At 41.3% G+C, this 8,613-nt stretch overlaps 1 pseudogene; it reads left to right on the forward strand.

Annotated features, from left to right (window-relative positions):
• Positions 1–1,481: 1,481 nt before the first annotated feature.
• LOC131896423 (NADH dehydrogenase [ubiquinone] 1 beta subcomplex subunit 4-like) lies at positions 1,482–1,869 on the forward strand (annotated as a pseudogene).
• The last annotated feature ends 6,744 nt before the right edge of the window (positions 1,870–8,613 follow it).

An 8,613-nucleotide genomic window follows, 5' to 3' on the forward strand; every position in this document is an offset into this window, starting at 1 on the left:
CACTTGGTAGCCCAGGCTGGCCTCGAACTCACAGAGATCAGCCTTCCTCTGCCTCCCGAGTGCTGGGATTAAAGGCATGCTCCACCACCGCCCGGCTATCATTTTATCCTTTGGGAGAAATATTTATTAAAATGTTTTGGTCATTTTCAAACTAATAATTGTTTACTGTGGAGTTGTAAATATTTTTGTATCTTATGGATATGGTTTGTAAACATTTTTTTTTCATTGTATGGGTTTGACTTTTATTTAATTCATCTATTATAAGTGTTATGTCTTTTTGATGGATGCCACCACACTATTTCTTTTATTTCCAGGAAACAAACTTTTGTGTGTTCTTGTTTAACATGGTTACAGCTACTTTACTTTTCATTTGGCTGCTATTTTGATATTATATACATTTGAGTACTATTTTGATGATATATCCTTTTCCATCTTTTTGCTTTCTGGCTAGCTAAATTTAGGGATCTATATGTAAATCTCTTATGTAGAATATATAGCTAAAACATTACAATAAAATCCATTCTTTCAATCTCTAATTTTGATTGGCTAGCAAGTTTAATTAACATGAATAATGATAGTTAAGGTTAGTATCTTAAATATTTGAGTTTTACATTAAATAATATTTTATTCTGATAATATTTAATACATGGAAACGTCAAGAAAAGTTGACCTGTCTTTTTCTTTCTTTTTTTTTTTCTTTTTTTTCTTTTTCTTTTTTTTTTTTTTAGGTTTTCCGAGACAGGGTTTCTCTGTGTAGCTTTGCGCTTTTCCTGGACCTCACTCTGTAGGCCAGGCTGGCCTCGAACTCACAAAGATCCGCCTGCCTCTGCCTCCCGAGTGCTGGGATTAAAGGCATGCACCGCCGCCACCACCACCCGGCTTGACCTGTCTTTTTATCTACAACACAGAGAGCTATTATTGATGATATAAGTGTGCAACTTTTCACCTTCCCCCATTGATCAATAGACAGGCAAAGGTATAACATATCTTAGCCTCAGATGTGATTGAATTGAACTGTCATTATTTTTTCCAAGTACATATTATATTACTGATAATGAAGTATTTAAAATATTCTACTATTTTATTTGACTTTATCTTTTTAAAATATTTAATTTTATTTTTAAATGATGTGTTATGTGCACTTGTCTGTGTGTGAGTATGAGCACGTAAGGGCAAATGTTGGTGGAGGCCAGAAGGGGGCTTAGACTCCTCTGGAGCTTAAATTACAGGAGGTTGTGAATTGTCTAGTGTGGGTTCTAGGAACTGAACTTGGATCCTCAGGAAGAGTACAAAGTGCCTCTTACTTACTGCACCATCTCTCAGTCCTTTGACTTGATTTTTTAAACAGTAAAATGACAGTAAAGTTCTCTTTATTTCATAAAAATTTAAAATATGAAACAATTTAAGATTAAACAAAGAATGATCAAGTATTTACACTGCACCATTATAGAGTTAAAAAAAAAAAATTAGAGGTCGCCAAGATGTCGGGTTCCAAGTATAAGCCTTCACCCCTGGTAACTCTCCCCAGTGCCCTCGACCAGCCAAGTATGACATGTCTCCAGAGACCCGAAAGCTCAGGTCGAGCGCTTGAGCATAAGGGCCCGGCTTAAACGGAAATATCTGCTTCAGTACAACGACCCCAAACGCACATTGCACATCGATGACCCTGCCTTGATTTATTGGACCTATGCAAAATCAACAAATGTTTATCCTAGCTTCAGACCCACTCCAAAGAACTCACTTTTAGCTGCTGTGGCAGCATTCGGGCCCCTCATCATCTGGTATTATATTTTCAAAACAGACAGGGACAGAAAGGAAAGACTTATCCAGGAAGGAAAATTGAACCGAACTTTAAAGATGCCCTGTTAAGTTTGGCAAGGATGACTCTATTCTTACATAAATAAATCTTCTGTTAATGACCAAAAAAAAGTTAGAGAAGGGCTGATCCTGGTGGTTAAGCCTGTGACCTCAGCTTGAGGCTTTGACAAGACCACAGGAAGGCTAATTTGGGCGGTGGAACAAGTTAAAGAACCATCTGAACAACTTAGTAAGATCTTGTCTCAAAATAAAAAGTAGAAAGAGGTTTGAAAAAATATTTCAGTGGAAAAGTACTTTTCTGACATATATGAGGGCCCATGTTCAGAATTCAGTACCCTGCCTGAAGGGTTGGATGAGCAATCATGGCTGGCCTCAGTGGCGGAAGAATCATAAGCCATGGTTACCTTTTTAGAGCTTTATTAAGAGGAAGGAGAGAGAGAGAGAGAGAGAGAGAGAGAGAGAGAGAGAGAGAGAGAGAGAGAAGGAGGGAGGGAGGGAGGGAAGGAGGGAAGGAGGGAAGGAGGGAGGGAGGGAGGGAGGGAGGGAGGGATGGAACCGTGCGGAAAGGAAGTACAGAGAGAATACGGAGAGAGAGCGTGTGGGAGGGCACTCTGCTTTTTAGGCTGGGATGACGTTGCAGGCTGATGACGTAATAAGGACAGACTCCTTACACTGCCCCCAATTAAGTCAAATAAAAGATAATGAGGGAAGCATTGGTACTTTGAAATAGCTCACCTGGAGTAACTCCTGAAATATCAAAAAAGTATGAAAAGTATTAACTTATGGTATTATAATATCTTAGCAGATGGGGAATGGATACTGTAGAAAAAGAAAATAACAGCCGGGCGGTGGTGGCGCACGCCTTTAATCCCAGCACTCGGGAGGCAGAGGCAGGCGGATCTCTGTGAGTTCGAGGCCAGCCTGGGCTACCAAGTGAGTTCCAGGAAAGGGCACAAGTAATGGGGAGTCAGATAATGTACTGTCTCCTTTCTCACAGCAAACATGCACAAACTAGGCTGAGGTTCTGAAGGAGGGCACCCAGATGACAAAACTGAACCAGAAATAAAACAACTTTTACTCTTACTTGCAACCTTTATTTTCAGCATAAATTTTCTATAAATAATTATGAATTAAAAGAAAAAAGGCTGAACACTTAATTGTTCAATATTATCAGCCATCAAGGAAATGCACATCAGAACTTTCAGATTTTATCATCTGTCAGAATGACCAAGATTGAAAAAACAAACAGCTGTGGAGGCTTTCCTGCTGAGCTACTCTTGGCCTGGCTCCAGAGAGAAGTACCTAGCCCTAATGTATCCCTTGTTTAACCAACACCTTTTGTTTCTCTTATCACCCTGTGTGACTCTTGACTAAGAGTCAAGGATCAAAGAGTCCCAAAGATCAAAGGCCTAAGCAAAACTTGGTTCAGGAAACCCAGAAAACCATGGTACCTGAGAAATCAAGGAATTTGCACTTGGCATTTTATCTCTGGGAGCTCCTTTCAGGTTGCTTTAAAGGTACGGAAACTAACATTTTTATTGGAAATAAAAATGCCCTGGGCAAAGGGAAAGTGCTTCAGTCCTCTGAGGCTGGACCCCCCTGCAGCCATGAAAGGCTAGAATTATTCTTAAGATGCCTGTGAGTCTTTCCACAGATCCACGTGAACCCACACACCCGTGCCACAACACACAGTAACAAACAACCCCCCAAACAAACAAACAAACAAACACCTCAAATGATAGCTTGTACTGGCAAGGATGTAGAGTAAAGGAAATAGTATCCTGTGCTGATGGAAGTACAAACTTGTACAGCCACTACAGAAATATAAAAATCAGTGTGGTGGTTCTCAGGAAACTGGGAATAAATCTACCTCAAGATGCAGATATGCCACATTTGAGTATATACTCAAAGGATGTTTCATCCTACCACAGAGATACTTAGTCAACCATGTTCTTTGCTGCTCTATTCATAATAGCCAGAAATTATAAACAACTTAGCTGTTCATCCACAAAGAAATGGATCAGGAAAAGGTCATACATTTATGCAATGTAATATTATTTAGCTGTTAAAAATGAAATTATGGGCTGGAGAGATGGCTCAGAGGTTAAGAGCACTAGCTGCTCTTCCAGAGGTCCTGAGTTCAATTCCCAGCAACCACATGGTGATTCACAACCATCAATAGTGAGATCTGGTGCCCTCTTCTGACACACAGGTATACTATATACATAATAAATAAATAAATAAATATTTTAAAAAATGAAATTATAAAATTTTCAGGTAAATGGATGGAACTAGGAAAAAGCATCTTGGATGAGATAACCCAGACCCCCAGAGACAAATATTGTATGTTTTTCTCTTACAGGTAGTTGTTAGTATTTAAGACTTTGATATGTGTGCTACAATCTATTTAACCACAGAGGTTAAGCCCCCAGTTAAATACTTCCTCTTATAATAGTAGCCTTGATCATGGTATGGCTTCACTGCAATAAAGTAGTCATCTAAAGTGCATATTCATGGAAAGTAAATGTTTTAAACTTTTACAAAAGCCCCTAAATGTTGGGTGAGATCAGTAGAGTAGGTACTAGTATCTCTAAAAGCAGAACCTAGAACCTCTGGGACACAAGGCAAGTGTTTTATGAACCTTAGATTAGAACAAATAGTGGATACTACACATTCTCTTTCCAGGCCTCAGCTTCTAGATTCAGGACATTTAGAATGCAGAAGAAGGCATTATAATGTTTTGCAGTGTTTAACAACAAGTGTCTTAGTTAGGGTTACTATTGCGATGAAGTACCATGACCAAAAACATTCGGGGAGGAAAGGGTTGATTTCACTTACAGTTCCATTTAACAGTTCATCCTTAAAAGCAGTGAAGGCAGAAACTTACATAGGGCATAAACCTGGAGGCAGGAGCTGATGCAGAGGATGTGGAAGATTGCTTCTTGATGGCTTGCTCCTGTGGCTTTATCAGACTGCTATCTTATGGAACTCAGGACCATCAGCCCAGTGATGGCACCACTCACAATGGACTGTGCCCTCATATCAGTCACAAACTAAGAAAATAACCCATAGGCTTGTTTGCAGCCTGATCTTATGGAAGACATTTTCTTAATTGAGCTCCTCTCAGATAACTTTAGCTCATGTTAAGTTGGCATAGAAGTATCCAGCACAAAGATATATGTAAATTCTGTACATCAAGCAATTTCTTTTTTTTTTTCCCCATTGTCAAGTGAAGTTTCTAGGTACAATGCTGTGAGCAGTGCCATAATGCCTTAAGAAGGTGTCTGCTATCCTGCAGATGCTGGGTTACCTGAATAGGTGTGGAAAGAATTTCAAACTCATTGACTGCATTCTTGCTGAAGTGTAGCTAGCTTCCTTTTTATTCGAATAGACAATGCTTCATTGTGGTGGCTGAAGAGATGTTTTAATTTTCTAGAACTAGTCTCTCTCAGTGCACTATACAAACAAATACAGCCTTATTGGGTTGCTCAACTCCATTACTCCAGGACAGTCTTGTTAAGTAAAGAACCACATTACTGTGTTCAGAACATAGGGCTACTCTGTGGCTGCTATGTCACTTACTGGGTGTTGTGGTTTGATTAAGAATGGCCCCCATAGGCTCATACATTAAAATGATTAGTCATCAGGAAGTGACACTATTTGAAAAGAATTAAGAGGTGTGTCCTTGTTGGAAGAAGTGTGTCACTGGACTTGGCTGGGCTTTGAGGTTTCAAAAGCCCAGCCAAGTCCAACGTTCCTCTCTTCCAGCTGCTTGCAGATCCAGATATAAAATTACCAGCTACTTCTCTGAGGCCATGATTGCCTGTATGCTGCCATACTCCCTGCCATAATGATAATGGATTAAACCTCTGAAACTGTAAGCCAGCTCCAATTAAATTTTCTCTTTTATAAGAGTTGCTGTATTGAAGACTGGGAGACCAGCTTCTGGGCTGCAGGCAGGGCTCGAAGGAAAAGTTCACAGTGTCTCAAAGCTAAGAATTTTTTCTCTCTGAGGGGTTAAGAAAAATACACACTCACACCTATTTTTTTTCTTTCTTTTTTTTTTTTGTGGTTTTTCAAGACAGGGTTTCTCTGTAGCTTTGGAGTCTGTCCTGGACTAGCTCTGTAGACCAGGCTGGCCTCGAACTCACAGAGATCCACCTGCCTCTGCCTCCGAGTGCTGGGATTAAAGGCGTGCACCACCACCGCCCGGCCACACCTATTTTCTTGATGGCTACTTTTCTTCATTCTTTCATGTTGGCTTCTCCTCCTTTTGTTCTTCAGAGCTATATATACCCAACAGAATCCACCTTTGCACATCTCCCAGCACTGGTTATAGATGCATGTCCTCATAACTGACTTTACTTGTATGTGGGGGAACCAGTCTTGGGTCTTTATGCTTGTGCAGTGAGGGCTTTACTGACTGAGCCTTCTCTTGAGCTCCAACAAGAGTATTTATTTACAGAACTGAATTAAGAGAAAAGAAAGAAATTCCCATGAGTAACTGTTAGGGAAGATAAGACCCTCAGAACATAGGCTAGCCCTATAGCTTAGAGAGTCTCCCCCAGCTGCAAGGCCTTCTAGAACTCTGAAAGAAAGCATGAGCAGGAGTGTTGGGTTTCTAGATAGAGGCTGAGTGAAAAAAAGAAACAAAATGGAAAGGAAAGGATATGACTGCTCCTAGGTATGGCTGAGGAGAAAGTTTACTGCAGATAAATGGGAGAGCACAGTCAGAGGCAGAGACAGGGACATCTGGGAGAGTCCAGAGTGGGCATGACCAGGCTAAGCTGGGTCATGTGGGGAGATGGAGAGGGGAAGGGAAAGGGAAGAGAGGGGAACCAGGTGCAGCAGTCGTGAGGACAAAGGTACAAAAATTGTTAGGATTCTGCCACTATTCCAGCTGCGTGGCCACACATGTGCAGTCCAGTAGCTAAGCAAGGGGTCTTCCGTCTGACATCATCAGTGCGCACTGCATGGTTACTTACACATGGCATGATTATGCAATCAGCACATGTGTGGCGTAGCTCTGTAAGCCCTCCTGCGCATGTTCACGGGAATCTTTAAAAAGCTGGACACAGACTCCTCCTCTCTCTTCTCTGTTCTCTGTTCCTCCCCCCTTATCTCTCTCTTCCTCTGTGCTCTCTGCACGTGCTTCTCCCCAGGCCTGGTTCTTTTGTCTCCCCACCTTGTGGTGGTGTTGTGTTCCCCAAAATATTGTGCACTCTAATAAACTTATGTGGGGTGAGAGAACAGAACAGCCACAATATTAAACATAGAGGTCAGGCAGTGGTAGCACACACCTTTAATCCTAGCATTCCAGAGGCAGAGATACACCTGGATCTCTGTGAGTTCAAGGCCACATTGGAAACAGCCAAGCATGGTGACTCATGCCTTTAATCTCAGGAAGTAATGGCAGGAGGCAGAAAGGTATTTAAGGCATGAGGACGAGGAACTAAAGCCTGGTTAAGCTTTCAGGTTTTTGAGAAGCAGTTCAGCTGAGATCCATTTGAATAAGGACACAGAGACTTCCAGTCTGAGGAAACAAGATCAGCTGAGGAATTGGCAAGGTGTTCTGCTTCTCTGATCTTTCAGTGTTCACCCCAAAACCTGGCTCCAGGTTTAATTTTATTAATAAGACCCTTTAATATTCGTGCTACACCACCTCCTCCTAATAAAGCTCTGATACTGGGTTTAGTTGTGGCTTGTGCCTCATGACCTTTCTGCCCAGTAACCAGCGCTGCTTATCATTTTTAAAACCATCAAAAGTGCGAGGAACCAAAATGGTTGGATTATACATGAGAGAGCCTGGGTGGGGGGGGAAGTGCAGCCCAGCCCCTGGGCTGGAGAAATTTATTGTAGGCAGTGGGGTATGCCAGTAACAGGTAGAGACTGAGAGATGCTAGAAGAAACAGGGAGAACCTGATAGCCAGCTCAGCTTTGATGTATTAAATAGGCACTTCAGTCCTTTGTCCCATGTTTAAAATTTAACTGAGGCAATGGTCAAGACTCAAAAGAGTAATTTTTCATGTCAGGCAGTTTCACAGTAAAATACATGCTGTAAGTGGTATTTTTGCCGCACTCACATAGTAACCTCCTGCTTTTCCATAAAAGTGTGCACTTGGCTTCTGTCTTTTTGACTGCTGCTTCAGCAATGACAGGATGAAAGCCAGACTGACTAAGAGTTTCCCAGGACAACTAAGCCATCACTACTACTAGCTTCAACTTTGACCTTAGCCACCTGCACTAATATCCTCTTGTATTAAGAAGGCTCCAAATTCAATGGATTGGATTTTGTGAATCTAATCTGAGATCAGAACATGAATTGCAGTGGATCATTGTAATGTATGAATATAATTAGAGAGCATGGGAGAGATGCTGGGTGTTTCTTCTGATAACAAAAGATGAACACTTTTATATTCTTTCACTGTCTTCACCCAAACAAGAAAGTGGTATCAAAAAGGTCAAGTGTTTCCAATGACTGTAATGGGTACACAAGAGTGGTGACTCAACCCTGAAAGAATTGTTTCACATAAATAGTCAAAGATGCTTTTTCTTGCCAGGTGATGCACACCTTTAATCCCAGCACCCAGGATAGAGGCAGGTGGATCTCTGTGAGTTCAAGGCCATTCTGGTCTACAAAGTGAGTTCCAGGACAGCCAGAGCTGTTATACAGAGAAACCCTGTCTCAAAAAAAAAATACAAAAAGATGTTCTCTCTGTCTGTCTCTGTCTCTGTCTCTCTCTCTCTCTCTCTCTGTGTGTGTGTGTGTGTGTGTGTGTGTGTGTGCTTGCATGT

This window comes from Peromyscus eremicus, chromosome 20, assembly GCF_949786415.1.
Source record: "Peromyscus eremicus chromosome 20, PerEre_H2_v1, whole genome shotgun sequence".
Lineage (NCBI taxonomy): Eukaryota > Metazoa > Chordata > Mammalia > Rodentia > Cricetidae > Peromyscus > Peromyscus eremicus.